Below are 16,396 nucleotides of genomic sequence, written 5' to 3'. Positions count from 1 at the left end.
AGCCTGTTTAACAGTCAGACATAATCCATAACAGTGGCCACCAGATTGCTGTAAGTCTCAAGCTCAATATCACTAGCATGGCTAGCGTTAGCGGTCAGCGAGCTAACCCAGCAGCACAGTACACACCACTGAGCCGAGAGTGAGCGAGAGCCGCTGCTCTGCGACTCTTGTTCAGCTAGAAAATGCTTTCTGCTTCTCCCTCTGGTGTCCCCCAGCTGCTCGGTGATTTACAGCTTTTCCTGGTAGACGCACAGCTTCGCCTCTTACCAAAGTCACCACGAAACTGTAGCCGCCATTAGCCGAGCAGCTAGCGGTCCTATCAGGCGGCTGTTCGTGGCGGCTTTTTTCGCTTTTGTTGATATGATAGTGGCATTTAACGGACTTTTTTATTTCTAAGAACGTGAAGCTAAAAGCACTTGTGGAATGTGGGTGGGGGAGAGAACGGCTCAGAAAAATATGAAATATCATAAAAATGCCAAAATACAAAGGCTTTAATAATCATAGTTTGTGTGTTTTGAAAGGGATACAGTGAGCAGAATGATCACCAGCTGTTTGGAGAACGTAGATTTTCCCATTTTCAGCTCTCTGGCGTTCTTTCATCCACGCTTGAGTAACGTTTGTGTCTGATTTTTTTTATCGCTGGTCTAAAAGTGCCATTAACATTTTGTGGTTTAAATTCAGTACGCTCATTATCCATAGGAGTAGTATTTCACATCTGAATAAATTGTCTGTTTAAACCTCAAAAACAAATGTTTTATTGAGTAGCTTTGCTTTTATAACAAGCTGGTGGTACTGACGGAGAACAGAGCACCATCAGGGCCGCTGACATGCACCTCATTTACTCTGGTACACACAAAGAAATGCTTGTCTTTCTATGCTTCTGAGGACACTTGTTGATATAATGCAGTCTCTTCCCCAGGCCCTAACCTAAACCTAAAGTCTAACCTTAAACCACGTCTTAACCCTTGAATGAAGCAGTGATGACGACCAACAAGCACAGGTGTCATTTCAAGATGTTCACATGGTTGGTATTTTTTTTGACCACTTCCAGGAAACGTGAATTTTTTCTTATATGCTGGATATGCCGGCCCTTTTGTGTGATGTGCAGCGTGTTGAAGTTTGGGAGGTGTGCTGTGACTTAAAGCTACCTCTGAAATTCTTCTTGGTGTATAATTGCAGGTTTGTTTGCTTGTATGATTGCAGAGCTATAATTTGAAAACCTCTCTTTGTGTTCCTGTGCTCAGAAGCTGAAACATAACATTAACTTCAGTTAATTTCCCCATCCCTGACACTGCAAGCATATTAGGACGTAACCTCTTCACGGCCAGTATGAAAACGAGGAACAATTACAGCAAGCGAAACCTGTGTCAGAGCAGTTCAGTGCACACACCTCACTATTGTTTATAGGCTTAGCTATAAATCATCCTATGCAAATACCTCGTATGGCAGCATTAATATGGTACGAGTTTCTCTCAGCAACCCAAACTCTTCTTAATGTCCAACTTGGCAGCTTCAGAAATAGCACTGAAAACAAAGGCAGACTGTTTTGTCTCTTAACACTTCATTAATCATTTTATAGAACCCTTTTAGACAACAATAAAAGTAAGTATCGGCACAATGATCGCGGTCCGAGCAGACTGCAAGCATTTAGATGCTTGTTTCTTATTTAATTGACACGAAACATTTGAAACAGGCCACATGCACAGGAGTTGCCATGTTGGTTGCAAGCAGGACGTGGCCACCTGGGGATCCAAACCCTGGACCTTCACAGACCCACAGACCTTCTCTGCAGACAGGTGACTTACCGACCAGCCGATGGAGAGACAGATTCTCACACACCTTCTCACAAGTGAGGTGGTTTTCTCTTCTGATTCTTGAAACGCTCACACCAGCCAATCGTACATACATGATTGCTAGATAAGAACTTTTCACATTTGTATCGTACCCTAATGCCAGAATATCCCAAGACCAGGCGGCAAAGCTCAGACTTGGAATCTGAACACGTAAACAAAGGTTTTACAATCGCTTCAGCCAAAAGTCTAACGTTTTTTAATTTCAAAGCACGTTAACATATCAGAATTTTCTTGATATGTTAAGATCAGAGATAGTTTTTGCTGCATGAACACTTCAAGTGAAGAACAATAACAAGGAATATAAATAAAACGTGAAACATGACAGAATTTTTGAGTTTTGAAAAGTGGCCGGCAGCAGTGTCAGGTGTGTGTGGTTTGTATTAACGGGCAGAAATGTCAACCAATATTGTTAAGTTGTTCATTTCCGTTGCTATTTTTCAGTGGAGCTGAAGAGGGTCCCATGAGAACACAGCGAGACCTGTAAACAGACCCATATGTCAGTTCTCGTGCATCCTCTTCCAGCTGTCCCACTGTAAAGTTCGTATGTGGTCAAAGTGTTTAGTGCCATCATCGCTTGTATTCCCCCTGTGCCCTCAGAGCAGGGGAAACCCCCTTGCTCCTCATATTACTGCCCTGCTGGGTCACTTAAGGTAACCAGAACATCTCAGCATGTGCGATCAAGTCTTATATTTCCCCTCTGGAACGAAGTCTGGTGTTGAAGAATGTTTGCTGTTCTGTCTGCTGGGTGATGCCATGAAAACTCACCATAAAACTGATTCAGGGGAAGATTTTTACCATCCCTGGCACTACTCTTTCTTCCTCAATCACTTCTCTCCTTCTCTCTACTGCACTTGTGGACAGCTGCAGTGAAGCTCCACTGACCTCACTGTCATTTATTGATCCCTGTCATCGCGATGAGGTCACATCGAATGCACCTCACAGGGAGAAGATGTTGTTGATCTAGCGGCTGAGATGTGTCCATCCAAAGTGACCAAACCGCTGTTTAACGTTGACGTGTTTTCCTCTCGCAGACTGCAGATGAGGCTCACATGTTTCTGTCTTTTGCCAGGTCTGGACTCCAGGTCCCCGTCTCAGACTGCAAGGTACCTGGACATGACACCGGACGACCAGCTGTCCTTCGCTGTGAACATCGCTGCAACAGCAACAGGTGGGTAGAGTACTCGAGATCTTTATTCAAGTCAAGGTAAGAATCACCATTTTACAAACATACTCAAGTGAGAGTAGGAAAGTACTCAGTCAATAAACCACTCAAAGTACAAGTTACTTTGAGTTTAATACAGTTTAGTGTGTGCAGGCCAGAGATCTTCACAAGTCATTTAATCTCAAGTCTTTGGTTAAGAGTCTGAGTCGAGTCTCAAGTCTCTTTAAGAAGTGTTAGTTCAAGAGGAGCGAGGAGATTTCTGCTAACATATCAGAATAAATCCAGTGATCATCTGACTTACATGTTCACACAGTGCATAGTCTACATTTGTTCTGCATAGACTAAACAGACTTTTAATACACCATTAATGAGAAGTGAATGTAGTATTTTTTTTACCTTTACCTCAGTTAAAGTAGCACGATACATAATAGATGACGGACGAGTTCTAACAAAGGTCTAACTGACGAATGCAGTGAAGTTAAAACCCCCAAAATGCTTGAAGGAACTTGCAAAGTTACCCTTCCTAAACCAAACTACTTGACCTGCCCATGGAGGTAAACCAGCTCCTGCAGACTCCTTTTCCACAACATCAGGAGGATGACCTTTGCCGTTAGGGGGGCAACTAGCTGTTGTTTGTCGAGCTGGCAGTACGTTGTATTGTTTGCTTTCTGGCACCAGCGCTAAATAAATACATTCATATGACTCAACACAGACTGAGCAGAGAGCGTCCGCATGCCTTTGGTGTGTGAGATTTCACATGGAAAACAAAAGCTGCAGATGTTTTCAGTCACACAGTTTACAGTAGTTCACGTCCCATAGGAAATGAATGGGAGTCAACTTGCGATGCCAAGCTTTCAGTGGGTCCCTGCTGCCAAACAGCTCACTTTGGGCCACATAACTTGACTGTGGCTTAGTTAAACAGCAGCATTTCAAGAACAAGGACTGAAAAGAAGTTTGCATCACAGGTCAGAGTCTATAAAAAAAGAGAAGGCAGATCTTCAAAAATCAGGCGGGTGCCACGTTTTTTTTATTCAAAATGATCAAAAGGCAACAAACCTGCAGCTTTGACTAATACTGCTACTACTACTGCTACTACTGCTACTACTACCACTTGTACTACTGCTCCTACTACTACTAATCATAAGAATAATAAGTATTTTGCTCCAGATTAAAATTCCTATGACTTTTTGTGACTATCATGGTCCCCGGAGGATAAACCCCTTTTATTTGTCCATTACTTTTGTAACAATAATGACATTTCCACCAGCGTTAGCTTGTTAGCACTGTCATAGTGTGTGCATTGAGCATTAGCACTGAGCTCAAAGCGCTGTTTTGCCAAATTACAACCTGCCCTATTTGAGAGGGGGTTGTTATTTTAGATGAACTCCTCAGTTGTGACTGACATATGCATGCCAGCTGATAAAGAGAAGCTTCGATAGCGGCTGACTGAATGTGAGTCACATCACTCTAAGAGGGCTGCTGTAATGACTTCGTGTCACCCGGGTCACTGGTGGAAAGTCCCCTGCAGGACATTGCTCAGTAGACCTTTTTTGACCATGTTTTAAAAGATGACCTCATCAGCGTCAGAGCTTTTTCCTTTCTCACCCAATTAGATTCCTCTCATGGAAAACATCACAGAGCAAATGGGCTACTTATAAGCACAACATGCCTGCATTAAATTTCAAAGACTTTACTGTGTGCACTCTGTGCCACCAATGCACAGAGCTGGCTTGTTTTGGTGGAAATACTTCAAGGTATGAGGAAGTAAAAAAAGAATAAAAAACAAATGAATCTAATTTTTTAATGTGTGCTGTTGTGTGTTTCAATGGGCAGTTTCTGAAGGCTGCGGTCGGCTGGCAGCAGTGGTGTCATTATAATGCAAAGTGGTGCGTGCTGAAAAGCAGCATTCGTGCTCAGTTTAACTTCCTTGGATTAGTCAAAAGGGCGTCTACAGGCCAGCATAAGAATCTAGTTTACACGGCATACTGATGAAACTTTGTAAATGGTAAAAGCCATTTTAGAAATTCGTTCTCCAGCTATGGTATTCAACATGTCAGGGCATGGGCCTGCGAGCTGTACTGTAGCGTCCATGTGCCAATAAGTGATGCATCAATGTGGATGTTTTTGTGTCTCTGTGCCTTAACTGCAAATAGTAGCCTGGCAGTGTCGACAGCTGGGTTACTGTCAAGGAAAAGCTCCATGTGCCTGCTTCGTTCCTTTACCTTCTTCTTATGCTTCTCCTTACTTTTTAATGGATGCAGCTGTTGCCTTCACTAGTCTTATCTGAGAAGCAGAATTAGCCTCCAGATGCTAACAAAGACATTACCACCCAAATGGCTGTTAGCCTACGCTACACTTCTAAGATGGACAATGGTAGGATATGTACAGGAAACAAGTCAAAAACATAACAGCACTTATGTCACACTATGCTACAGTAAAACAAACAGAATATGCATAAAGGTTACTTAGATAATGATTTTATTTGAAAAACACATCTTTGCATTTTTGGCCATTGAGCTCCTTAATGAATCAAATCTTCTTGAATGTTTCTTCTCCTGCTTTGGAGATGCTTTACTCTCAAACAGTGTCAGCGTTAATTTTGTCCAAAAACAAACCATTAACAAACATGAAAAACTAAAATGAAAAAAAAAAAAAAAGACAACACCCAGTGCATCCTCAACACAATCCAACAAGACGAAACGAGCACAATCAGAAACACGAGTGATGGAGCTGAAATGACAACACGTTACACCGATAAAAAAGGTGAGCGAACAAATGAGGTCATTAATGATCTGAAGGTCTGTGCAACAGGTGTCAGTCAAGCATGGACCACAGATACTCGATGAGCTGCTTTCCATCACTTTCTTGGCTTTCTGCAGGAACATAATAGTAAACACAATCAGCCACCGGTGGCAGCACTGAGCGCTGAGCAGCACTCTGGAGGGCGACGAACCCGCAGGAACAGGAACTGCATGAACACTGGCTCAAAAAGCCTTTTGAAAAAAGGAATGGCAGTAAAAACAAATATGTTTTTCCGAGCATCACACATGACTCTTTGTATGATCAGAATTTAATCCATTACGTCTAGAAGAGTACCGTTAAATTATTTTATGGTATTCATGTATACGAGGAGCCAGCTGGAGAGCTCACACTGAGAGGCATACTGCAGTGTTTTGGCCCTTAAACACTTTAATACTTGTCAACTGTACTTAAGTTGAGGGATGCACACAACCACATGGCTGCACAGACCAGGCCAAAAGCTCAAAGAAAGATTTTTCAGCACATTTCTACTGATGCAGAACTGATGCCGAAGACGACGACCTGGTTTCCATCAATAGAAAATGGACATTTTTGGAGTCTTTTATCAGTGATTGATGTTTCTGTTAGATTTCACACATCATCAAATTGAAACTTTCCAAAAGGAGAAAAACACCCTCACCAACACAGCTCACTCATCAAATTGACACAGAAGATAAAAGGATGAAAGATGCAATTCTTGGCATTCAGACTGAGAGCACATGTGGATGTAGCACCTTAGTTATTCTGAAAACTGCCAATGAACCCAGGTGTTGCTTTAGCCTGGTTCCAGCCATCTGAATAATTGCCCATCAAACATGCCAAAATGCACACAGAAAAAGCATCGGCCCAATGCAGAGACTTATTATTTTGCCCTTTGAAATTCGTAATTGTGCCTCGTTTTATGCTTGTGAATTTTACTGCCACATAGTTGGTGCATGCGTTTCCTGCTACAGACAGTGAGCCGGCTGAGCGCAGAGCCCTGAGAGGCTTTCCTCCCGAGCGTTCATGAAGCGGAGCGTCCACATGGCACAAACGCTTCTTTCAGGGATCAGTCGCCTCATAATGGACCCTGAAATGACAGTTCAGTCCGAAGTTTCACGCAGTTCCACCTTCATGAATCTGCAATTTAGGAGGAGGTTATTAAAAAGCCTTTCAATAAAAATGTGTTTTCAGAAACTATTAAAAAACGTAAGTCGCTAAGACAACAAAAGCTCGGTTAGCTTTGGACTTCCACCTTGACATGCAATCAGCTAACACGTATGCATCGTATGTATGTTCATACATGCAGAGTATTTGTCCTCAGATGACTTTAAACCAGCGTTAAGACCTTTAATCTTACATGGCTAATTAAAATGCCTTCTCATGGCTCGGAAATGGCGCCAGAGGGCATCTCTAAACCTCAGGAAGAATAAAGTGTGCCGAGGACGTGCAGGTAAAGGGAATCATTATGAGAAGATGTGTGGTGCTAAATCCATAATCCTCAGTGCTTTTATTCTTAAATATTTCCAGAGGAAGTCTGCAGCCCATGAGCCTGTAAAAAGATTACAGTTCAATTCCTGGAATCTGCTTTTTAAACGGTCACGAAAACCTGATATTGGCATCCTTTATGAGTCCCAGAGGTGTTACACAATTCTGGAAGCAACAGACAATGTTTCAAATTAACCGGTCACTCATTAACACAGTTTTTCAGAATGAAACCATGTTCACAGCATCGTTTGTTTTCTTTTTCCCAGACAAGAGAAACAGATGAGTCAATTAATCATCTTTTTAAGATTTATTCATAGAAGAAAAAGACCTCATGCGTCTCGTTTCACGTTCATCTTCTTATCCCGCAGAGCCATTAGCGTGCCAGTGACAGGAACCAGTGAACCTATGTACAAACAGCCCTCGTTTTCCTCTGCTTTAAGAGAGGACGTTTGACATTATGTAACCACAATCCAGATGTGTGAGCAACAAGCACACAATGCACTAATAACGGATCAAAGTTGTAACATCTTGTAAACAAAGTCATGGAAACAAAGTTTTACAGTGCGAAAACCATGAAAACACATGAACAGATCTAAATATTATTGATATGTTACTTTCCTCTGAGGCTGTGCTTTCTGCATTTAAAACTGCTGTTATTAAAAGCCAAACATGGATCATCATCTATTCCTCTGAAAGCCAGAGCAGCTCCTGGTCCTCACCAACCGGTAACCAGTTACATGAAGTCTGAGGTCCTGATGTTTGACTCAATATGTGCAGACAAACTGTTTTTGTTTATGTTTCACAGTTTTTTATAATTGAAAGTGTCAGTTTATCAATGAAAACCACATTGTGCACTTTTACATTTGACCACCAGAGGGTGCCAAAGCATTATCCATGATGACTCATATCCCTCATCAATTAAATGAAAATACTCATCCAATGCTGAATGTTACTCAGTAATTGTTCTAAATATTGGCTGTCATGAGATTACAAACATTCTCACTCATGAAGATAACGGCAAGCTGCTTTCAGCCAAGTCACAGCAGTGTTGAAGGTAACTTCCGGCTGCTAATTGTTCCTGTTGCCAGCTCAGCTCAGGTTGTGTCTGACATTGTTCACTATTAGCCGTTGTCTTTTCGACCGTCCTCCAAATTAAACAACAAAATGCATCATCTGTAACTTCCCTCAAGAACAGCGCATAGACCCGTTTTCTGATCTGACTCTATCGCAGGCATTCTCAGGGTTCAGATGAGTAAGAACCAATTTAGGGAGCCAGTTTATGGTCTTATGGTTTATGGTCATTTTCTCCTCAACCACACAGTATTTTTTTCTGTGGTGTCTTCTCCGTCTTACTTTCACATTAAAATGCCAAATTGTTCACTGAAATTGCTAACTTAAGCTGATGGCACTAGCACTGATGACAGAACGTACTAATATATGAGCACAGTAAAAATAATAATAATAATATTGCACAGAATATTTGCACAGAAGTAGTGGATATTAGCAAAATGTCAAACATAATAATAACACAATAGGAGTGACGTATTTCAGGTATGGCCTCAGTCTTCACTTGCAGGTCCTTGGTTTAATGTTTATTTGGTAGATTATGGTGTGTTTTGGGTTTTAGGTTTACCTCATATCCCTTGTAGTGGATAAGACAGCTAACTGCTAACAGAGCTAAACAGAGCAGAGTGCTATTTCTTTTCCAGGTGTTTCTGTCTTTGGAGGTTAAGTCATTCAATTTAATGTTAACAGAAAACAGCAAGTTAATATGTCTCATCTTGTCTAATCTTGAAGTTCTGGTAGCTCTTGATGGGAATCCAAACTCCACTGAAGAGCATTAACTTTTCTTCACATGCGTTAGTCCTCGCAGCTCATCCAGTTTAGCATGTTTCAGGCTGTAATGACTCTTGAGATTGACCTTTTCCGTCATCACAAACAAGCTTAGACACACTGGTTTGCTTTTTACTTCAACTTGAACTTGCCAAAAACTGGTTGCAGCATCTACCTTGACAGGCTGTCTCTGCCTCAACATTAAATTCATGAGGGTTACATTTTAAAGATTACTGCCCACCTTGTCCTTTGAACTGGTTCAATACAACAAGTAGCATGCAGTTTGACACTGGCAACAAAGTGACTGCAGCTTGTTCCTTCTTACTGAAGGGTTATTCATGAGTTCATTATACTCATGAGGGTTGTATTCGAAGATTATACCTCTCTCACTCTCTCAGTCTCTCAGTCATTTTTGCCAGTTGAAATACATTTTAAGGACAAGGTAGAGGCTGCAATCACTGTTTGGCAAGTGCAATGTAAGTGCTATAGTCCTTCCAATACAACCCTCATGGATGAAAGTGGAAGTCTCGAGAGTCTTTCTGAGGCAGAAACAACCTTTCAGTCATGAGGTAGAGCTGCAATCACATTCTGGAAAAGTGGAAAAGTTTTATGGATTGTTTTGCCCCATTAATGGTATTTCAACCATCAAGACGGCCTGGCTGAGCCATGATCGTTAAAGTATAATCCTCACTAGAGAAATCAAGTCATTTTGACGCAGAGACAACCGATGAGTCACAAAGTAGATGCTGCAATAAGTTTTAGGCAAGTGCAAAAGTGCATTTAATGGGATGTATTGCCCCTTTAAAGGCATTTCAGCACGTTAAAAGGACTGTGGGCTATAATTGGTCAAACATATTACTTGACCACAAATGCAATGGAATTGGAGCTCATCCTACTGGCATATCTGTTGCTTTGGACGCACAACATTGCCCTTGTTATTCTCAAATGAAATTGACCACAAACAATATCTCTGCGCCAGCTAATCTGTAGTGTGTCATTAACTCAGTGTCATTCAGCGTTTGGAGAATATTTCTGAGGCACGTAACGATATATTGAATAGATTGAAGATGCTCCATCGATATTTAGAGCTGATGTCGGGTAACATTTTGGTTTACCCATTTCAAGAACTGACAAAGGTGAAAAGGAAACTGAGAAACGCAAAGCAACTTGCAAATACCATCGGACGACAGTCAACTACGCTCCGGGAAACACATTAAACATGAGAAGCAATTGGGAACATCCAACACCACCCAGAAAAGCTCAGCTCGCACAACAATAGCAAAGCTTCAGCCAGGCCAAAGGAGCCTGAAAGAAGCATTTGGAGCCTCGCTTCCCCGTAACAGTCCCAGAGCTGGAGAAATAACAAGGTCAGTTGGTGAATATAAAGCCAAAGACTGAAGGCCGTTTTCTGTGGTCGACAGCGATGGAGGGTAGTAAACACGCTGGAGCCAAAAGTATACAACTCCATCAAGGCACACTTTGGTTGCACAGTGATAGCAGCTCTGCACCAAGAGACAAAAGCCAATGTGACACAGAGCTTCAAAGAAGCAGAGAGCATCTCAATAAGCACAGATGGGTGGATGTCATGAGCTACGACCAGGGAAAGGGGATGAAGACACGGCCTCTCGTCTAATCACACACTGGACTCAACACAGCTGAGGTTTTGAAATCTGCTGTTGAATGACAAAGAATGACAAAAATCATTACGGTGTTGCTGCCGTTACAGACAGCGCAGGAAATATGGATGTAGCGGTGTGAAAAGCCGGACTGTCCTCACACAGGAAGCGGTTTGCTCACACTTTAAACCCGCTTTAAACCTGCGCTAGCCATCTGCTCGATCGAGTGAGGCCAGTAGCAGCGTTTTTTCACCGCAGCTGAGCTGACCACCGAACAGAGACTGATAAATCTGCCAGCACATAAACTGATCATGGATGCGGTTGCCCGTTGGAACAGCTCTTTTAACTATTATATAAAACAACTGCAGCATTGTTTTTGGTTTGAAATTGTACACGGTTCAAGACAGTTCATGCCAATTCTTTGCACATGTTGTACCCTACAACTGTAAGGGAAAATTCATGGAAAACACCATCATTCCCTTAGAATGTCACCACTAAGAGCAACTCTTTGCATAAGGAGTCTTTATGAAAGGAGGTGATACAGCTTTAACAGGCTGCAAGTGCTCCTGAGGATGGCAAACTGTTTGGTGGACGATGGCTTTCTGGCACGGCTGATATATGCATCCAGCACAGGGCGACATTATCATCCCATTGGACATGTGTTTCTGTCCACCTGTTATGTCCAAAACTAAATCTTTGTGGAATAATTTCTTTTTTTTCCTGAAAAAGGTACATGCTAACATAACTAACGGATTGCATTTGCTGCAAACAGGTGAGAGCTGTGAGACCTAACCTCAAATCTAAAACATCACATCAGGCAACAGGCCAACAAAGTCTCTCAGTTTCAGCTGCCCGACAGAGAGATCATGAAAGTCGGCCTCTGTTACATTAATTACATCAATAAATCAACTTTTTCTTGATTTCCTGTGCATCTCAAAGTGAGATGACTGCCAAGTACACAACTGGAGTCAATTTACCTTAATGGGTGCTGCAACTTTAATTAGGACTTCAATCATGACAAATGAAATGCTGGCCAACTCTCTAAAAGCCTGAAGCTCCCAAAAGTTCACATTTGCAAAATATGTCATCAAGGCAAGGCAAGGCAAATTTATTTGTATAGCACAATTCATACACCAGGCAATTCAAAGTGCTTTACAGAAGCATAAAAATACATTAAAATCATACATTTCAAAGAAAGAAAGAAAGAAAGAGATTAGAAGAGAATATAAAAATAAAAATAAAATACAATTAAAGGAACATTAAAAACAGAAGCCAGTAAAAGACAATAATTTAGCATTTAAGACAATAATTTAGCATTTAAAATGATTACTTTAAAGGTGACATATTATGACAATTTTTCAATAAGTTACATAGGTCTATGATTTCCATAAAACATGTTTTTGATGCTGTTTGCTGGAAATAGCTTTTAGGAAAAGATTCTTGGCCCCCTCTATATCCTTCTTTTTCAGCCCCTTTCAGAATGTGCCGTTTCTGGTGTCTGTAGCTTTAAATGCAAATGAGCTGCTGCTGTCCCACCCATGTCACCGTGGTTACGGTGAGAGCGTAGACTCACGTAGCTCTGCCCGTGCGAAAGTAGCGGACATGACGGTAGTGAATAGACCGAGTTCTTCAGTAGTTCAACCGTACATGTTCGAACCTGGATCGGATCCTGAAGGAGGGAAGGCTCCTACAGAACCTCAGAGAATTCAGCAGGACGCTCCTGAAAGGTTAGTCAAAATACATCTTTCTATCTTTTTCTCTTCAACACGGCCTGTACAGGTGGCAGCGTAAGAGGCCCGCAGTTCAGACGGTCAATGCTCACGCCAGGAAGCACCAATCCTAACTTGTAGCATACCAGATTGACGGGGAGAAACTCAGCTAAAAGTCTCTACCAAGGATTGCCACCCAAACAAAACATAATTCATACCGCAATAAATGCGTATGTGACGAAAACACGGAAATAGCGTATGTCCACTTTTGCGCGTCTGCTGATTTCACCACATCACACAAACCACACAAGCCTGGTATCATATGAAAGCAGAGTCGGAAGGTCCTGCTTGTTTACATAAAGAGGAGGGGGTTTCTAGTAATCACTGGGTTGCTGAGACATTGACCGTCTAACTGCGCTGTTAGTTTCAGCGCTCCGTCTCATTTACACATGAACGGGCAGAGCACACACAGGCGACACTGCTGAGCAGCACTACTGACCATTCACCTCAGGCTGAGAAAAAGTAGCTAGCTAGAGCACACACATTCAAATCTAAAACGCGGGTGCTGTTATTGGTTGAAAATGTTGGTATGCAAGGTTTCGTATTTCTTTAGCTTTATACATGCATGATTTTTTTTACTTGTTCGTATCAGCGCTTATGTGGAAATTGTGCAACAATGCAGCCTGAGAACAAATGCTGCCAGGAGGTGCCACAGGTCACTTACGGTATGATCATAGTGTATGATTGCAGATAACATGCCACGGCAGATACTCACCTTATGTTATGAATAATAGGTTACAACAAGGCTGCAGCAGTTGGATGAAAGGCCTCCATGCATGATCAACCATCCAGGTTTAGAACCTGTTTGTCTAAATGCGTTCTCACTGCAGAACGCATACAACACTTACAGGGCTGAATACGACCCTTTACCGCTATGGGGGACAGAGCAGTGAGTTTCATCTATAATAACCAACTTCACTGTTCATACACCATAATAAACTAAATATAGTCAGTCATATTTTATCTTGACCATATAACCAGGTTTTTCCTTAGCAAATGCTATATATTATACATTTCTTCACATGAAACATTTTACAGATAAATAAATATTTATTTACTGCAGTCATGAATATTTGTACATGGAAATACAGTACAAGTGAAGGATTCTGAATCCATATTAGAAAAATGTGAATACAGATGTTGACATTATAGAACCTGTTGACTAACATAATGTTCAAATTTTCTCAGTCGTTACAGGTATCTAGCCAATGAGTTTTGTGAGCTGGTGCCGGAGCTTCCTTGGGCAGAAGATTCGAGCAGTCATCCCATCATGCAGATTGACGTTGGGAGTTTCCTGATGCCCAGGGAAGATCCCCTCCGACGACACGTCCAGCAGGATGTTTATCTTCAGAATCTCAGCTCTGTACGATGATGGGTCGACAAAGATCCTCTCCATGATCATGTCCATCAAATCATCAATATAACCTGTGCAATACACAGACACACAGGAAAAAGTGCATCATTAGTATCATTTATTAGATCATTCAGCAACTGCAAATATAGTGAGTTTGCACTTTGCATTTTGTTGTTTCTCAGGTATTTAAGTGTGTATTTTTTTTGGTTTATTTATTGTGTTGAAAGTACTGACCTGTGGTACTTTGTGTCTTTTTGTCATGTACAATATAAATGTTTGTTCTTTGAGTAAATAAAAAAAAGGAGTTCACACTTACGAATGTGGTTAGTCTTCACTGGTTTGGCTGTCTCCGTTCATGGACTTTGGAAAGCTCAGTTTGAAAAGAGGATCTCCTGATGATGTGGTCGCTTGTCCTCTATCAGCATTCTCGTTGTACTGAAGTGCATAACAACAGTAGTCCTTGCAGGACACAGTAGCCTGGACAGCTGTAACAACAGTATATTGTTAAGATAACAGGGTATACTTAGGAGTAAAACATGACAGCACTGTTATAGTGTAAATTCAAGCACTAAAGGCTGCAACAGCTCACTGCTACAATTGATCAGTAGCAGGTAACTGTAATGATGCACTGGCCTATATAAAAAGAGAGAAGTGACATCAACCTTATCTTACATGAATAGCTATGCCAACAGCTATATACAGCGTAAAAATAAAAGAAAAAATGCTTGGAGTGTGGGCCGGGATGTAGCAGTCTCAACCATACACTCGTTTTGCCCTGGGCTTTTCTAACATACTCCAGTTTAGAAAACGTTTCCAAATGCATTAATTTCATAAATTCTTGAAGCTTAGACCCTGCGGAGCGTCTGTGTATGTATCGCTTGACCGACCGGGTCGCTGGGTTTGCATATGGAGACCATGCTAATTGCGAACTAGAAGCTAGCGGTTAGCGTTAGCTTGTGCTATGTCGCAAAGCACTTCTTGGTTAATTCGTGTTAAACTGCAAAATGAACACAGCTTAATATTTGTGAATGCTGGCATCTCCTTCGAACACGTATTCACTCATTTGCAAGATCAGAAACGTGGTGTGATGGACCAAAAGCTACGGTGGCAGCGAGCTAACCTGTGATGGCTGGAGTCGTAGTCTCGAAGCTAGCGGTTAGCCTGACATCGTTCTCAATGGCAAAACACACACGCTACAACACGCAAGAGTTCGCGCTAATCTACTCAAGAAACAGACAGCTAATTATTTGTATACTTACATGTCCCTCGTCTGCACGTAATCCACGCAAAGCTGGAAGTGAGCCCTCCTTTAGAGAAAGTCTCCCAGCTAATCCTGCCTCGTACTGACCGGGGTTGGCGGAACAGTCAGCCTCGAAGTGGTTAGCACACACCAGCAGGTTTTTGCCAACTGTAGCGGGGACGTTGCCTTCAGAAATTCAATTCACGCCGCTCTTCTGTCCTCTGCGGCTGGGAGCCGATGGAGCGATTTGTGCTCGTCTTTACAGCCACCAACAGAACACTGTGTGTGGCAGCTCGACATGATTCCTAACACGGTGCATTCGATAGCGACATCGCAGATCTGTGAGAAGGTAGCGTATCTGGTGGGTGGAGAGACGCCAAGGAGAGGAGTAGGGGTGGTGGCTGGTGGGTGGGAGCATGCAAATATCCGGACTTGTTACGCAACAGTACTCCCGGAACTCCAATGGCTCGGTTGGAAGGGTGCTTTCACAAATCCGTATCTTACTCAAAAAAGCACGGACGGTCTTATTTCACACTTTGTATGCGTGTGGTAGCACCACAGACACAAAATAACACCCCAAATCCCAGAAAAAGTCGGTTTTTCATAATATGGGACCTTTAAGTAAAAGCTGTAGCAAATAATAATGTTTTCAACCCTGATTTAAATGAGCTGACAGTTGGTGCAGACCTCAGGTGTGCAGGGAGAGTGTTCCACAGGTGAGGAGCATAATAACTGAAAGCTGCTGCACTCTGTTTGGTTTCACCTCATAGTTTGCCAGTCAAAAGTGACACGTGGTTGTGTCACATGGGAAATCAACTATAAAGACACAGCGGGAATTTCACAGCATTAATGTCAACAAAACTGTTACACTCCATTTTACATGTTTCCAAACTACTGTCAAACAAATGTATGTTCACATCCGAACAGAACACAACATGACTGTAAACTAGACTGAAATTTTATTTACATCAGCAAAGAAGTAACAAGACTGAAATCCATAAACTCCTAATTGGGACATACAGCACAAGGCTTGGAAGACTTGAGCCAAGTGAGGAAAGGGTTCAGGTGAGTCCGCAGGGTTTCATTACTCCCTTCCAGTCACAGAGTGCTTTTACAGCTGTCACTTACTTCCACCTTACTCTCCATTCCTCCACCCCATAGAGGAAGGTGGAAAGTTTCTGACCACCAGCCACATGAACAGTCCCTCTTGGGGATGTCTGGACATATCTTCAGGAGATTGCCAGGGATGGATGAGACAAGCAGAAAGATTCTTTCCAAGGTGTATTGCAGGAGAAGACATATG

At 42.1% G+C, this 16,396-nt stretch overlaps 1 long non-coding RNA gene across 1 annotated transcript; it reads right to left on the bottom strand.

Moving 5' to 3' along the window:
• Positions 1-13,816: 13,816 nt before the first annotated feature.
• On the bottom strand, positions 13,817-15,690 carry LOC143332161 (uncharacterized). The gene is made up of 3 exons (XR_013078180.1): positions 15,113-15,690; positions 14,170-14,338; positions 13,817-13,924 (listed from the first exon to the last, which is right to left on the bottom strand). It is a non-coding gene; the product is annotated as an uncharacterized LOC143332161 (long non-coding RNA).
• Positions 15,691-16,396: the final 706 nt, after the last annotated feature.

Source organism: Chaetodon auriga, chromosome 2 (assembly GCF_051107435.1).
Source record: "Chaetodon auriga isolate fChaAug3 chromosome 2, fChaAug3.hap1, whole genome shotgun sequence".
NCBI classification, from domain to species: Eukaryota; Metazoa; Chordata; class Actinopteri; order Chaetodontiformes; family Chaetodontidae; genus Chaetodon; species Chaetodon auriga.
This window is presented reverse-complemented; position numbering and strand designations above follow the sequence as displayed.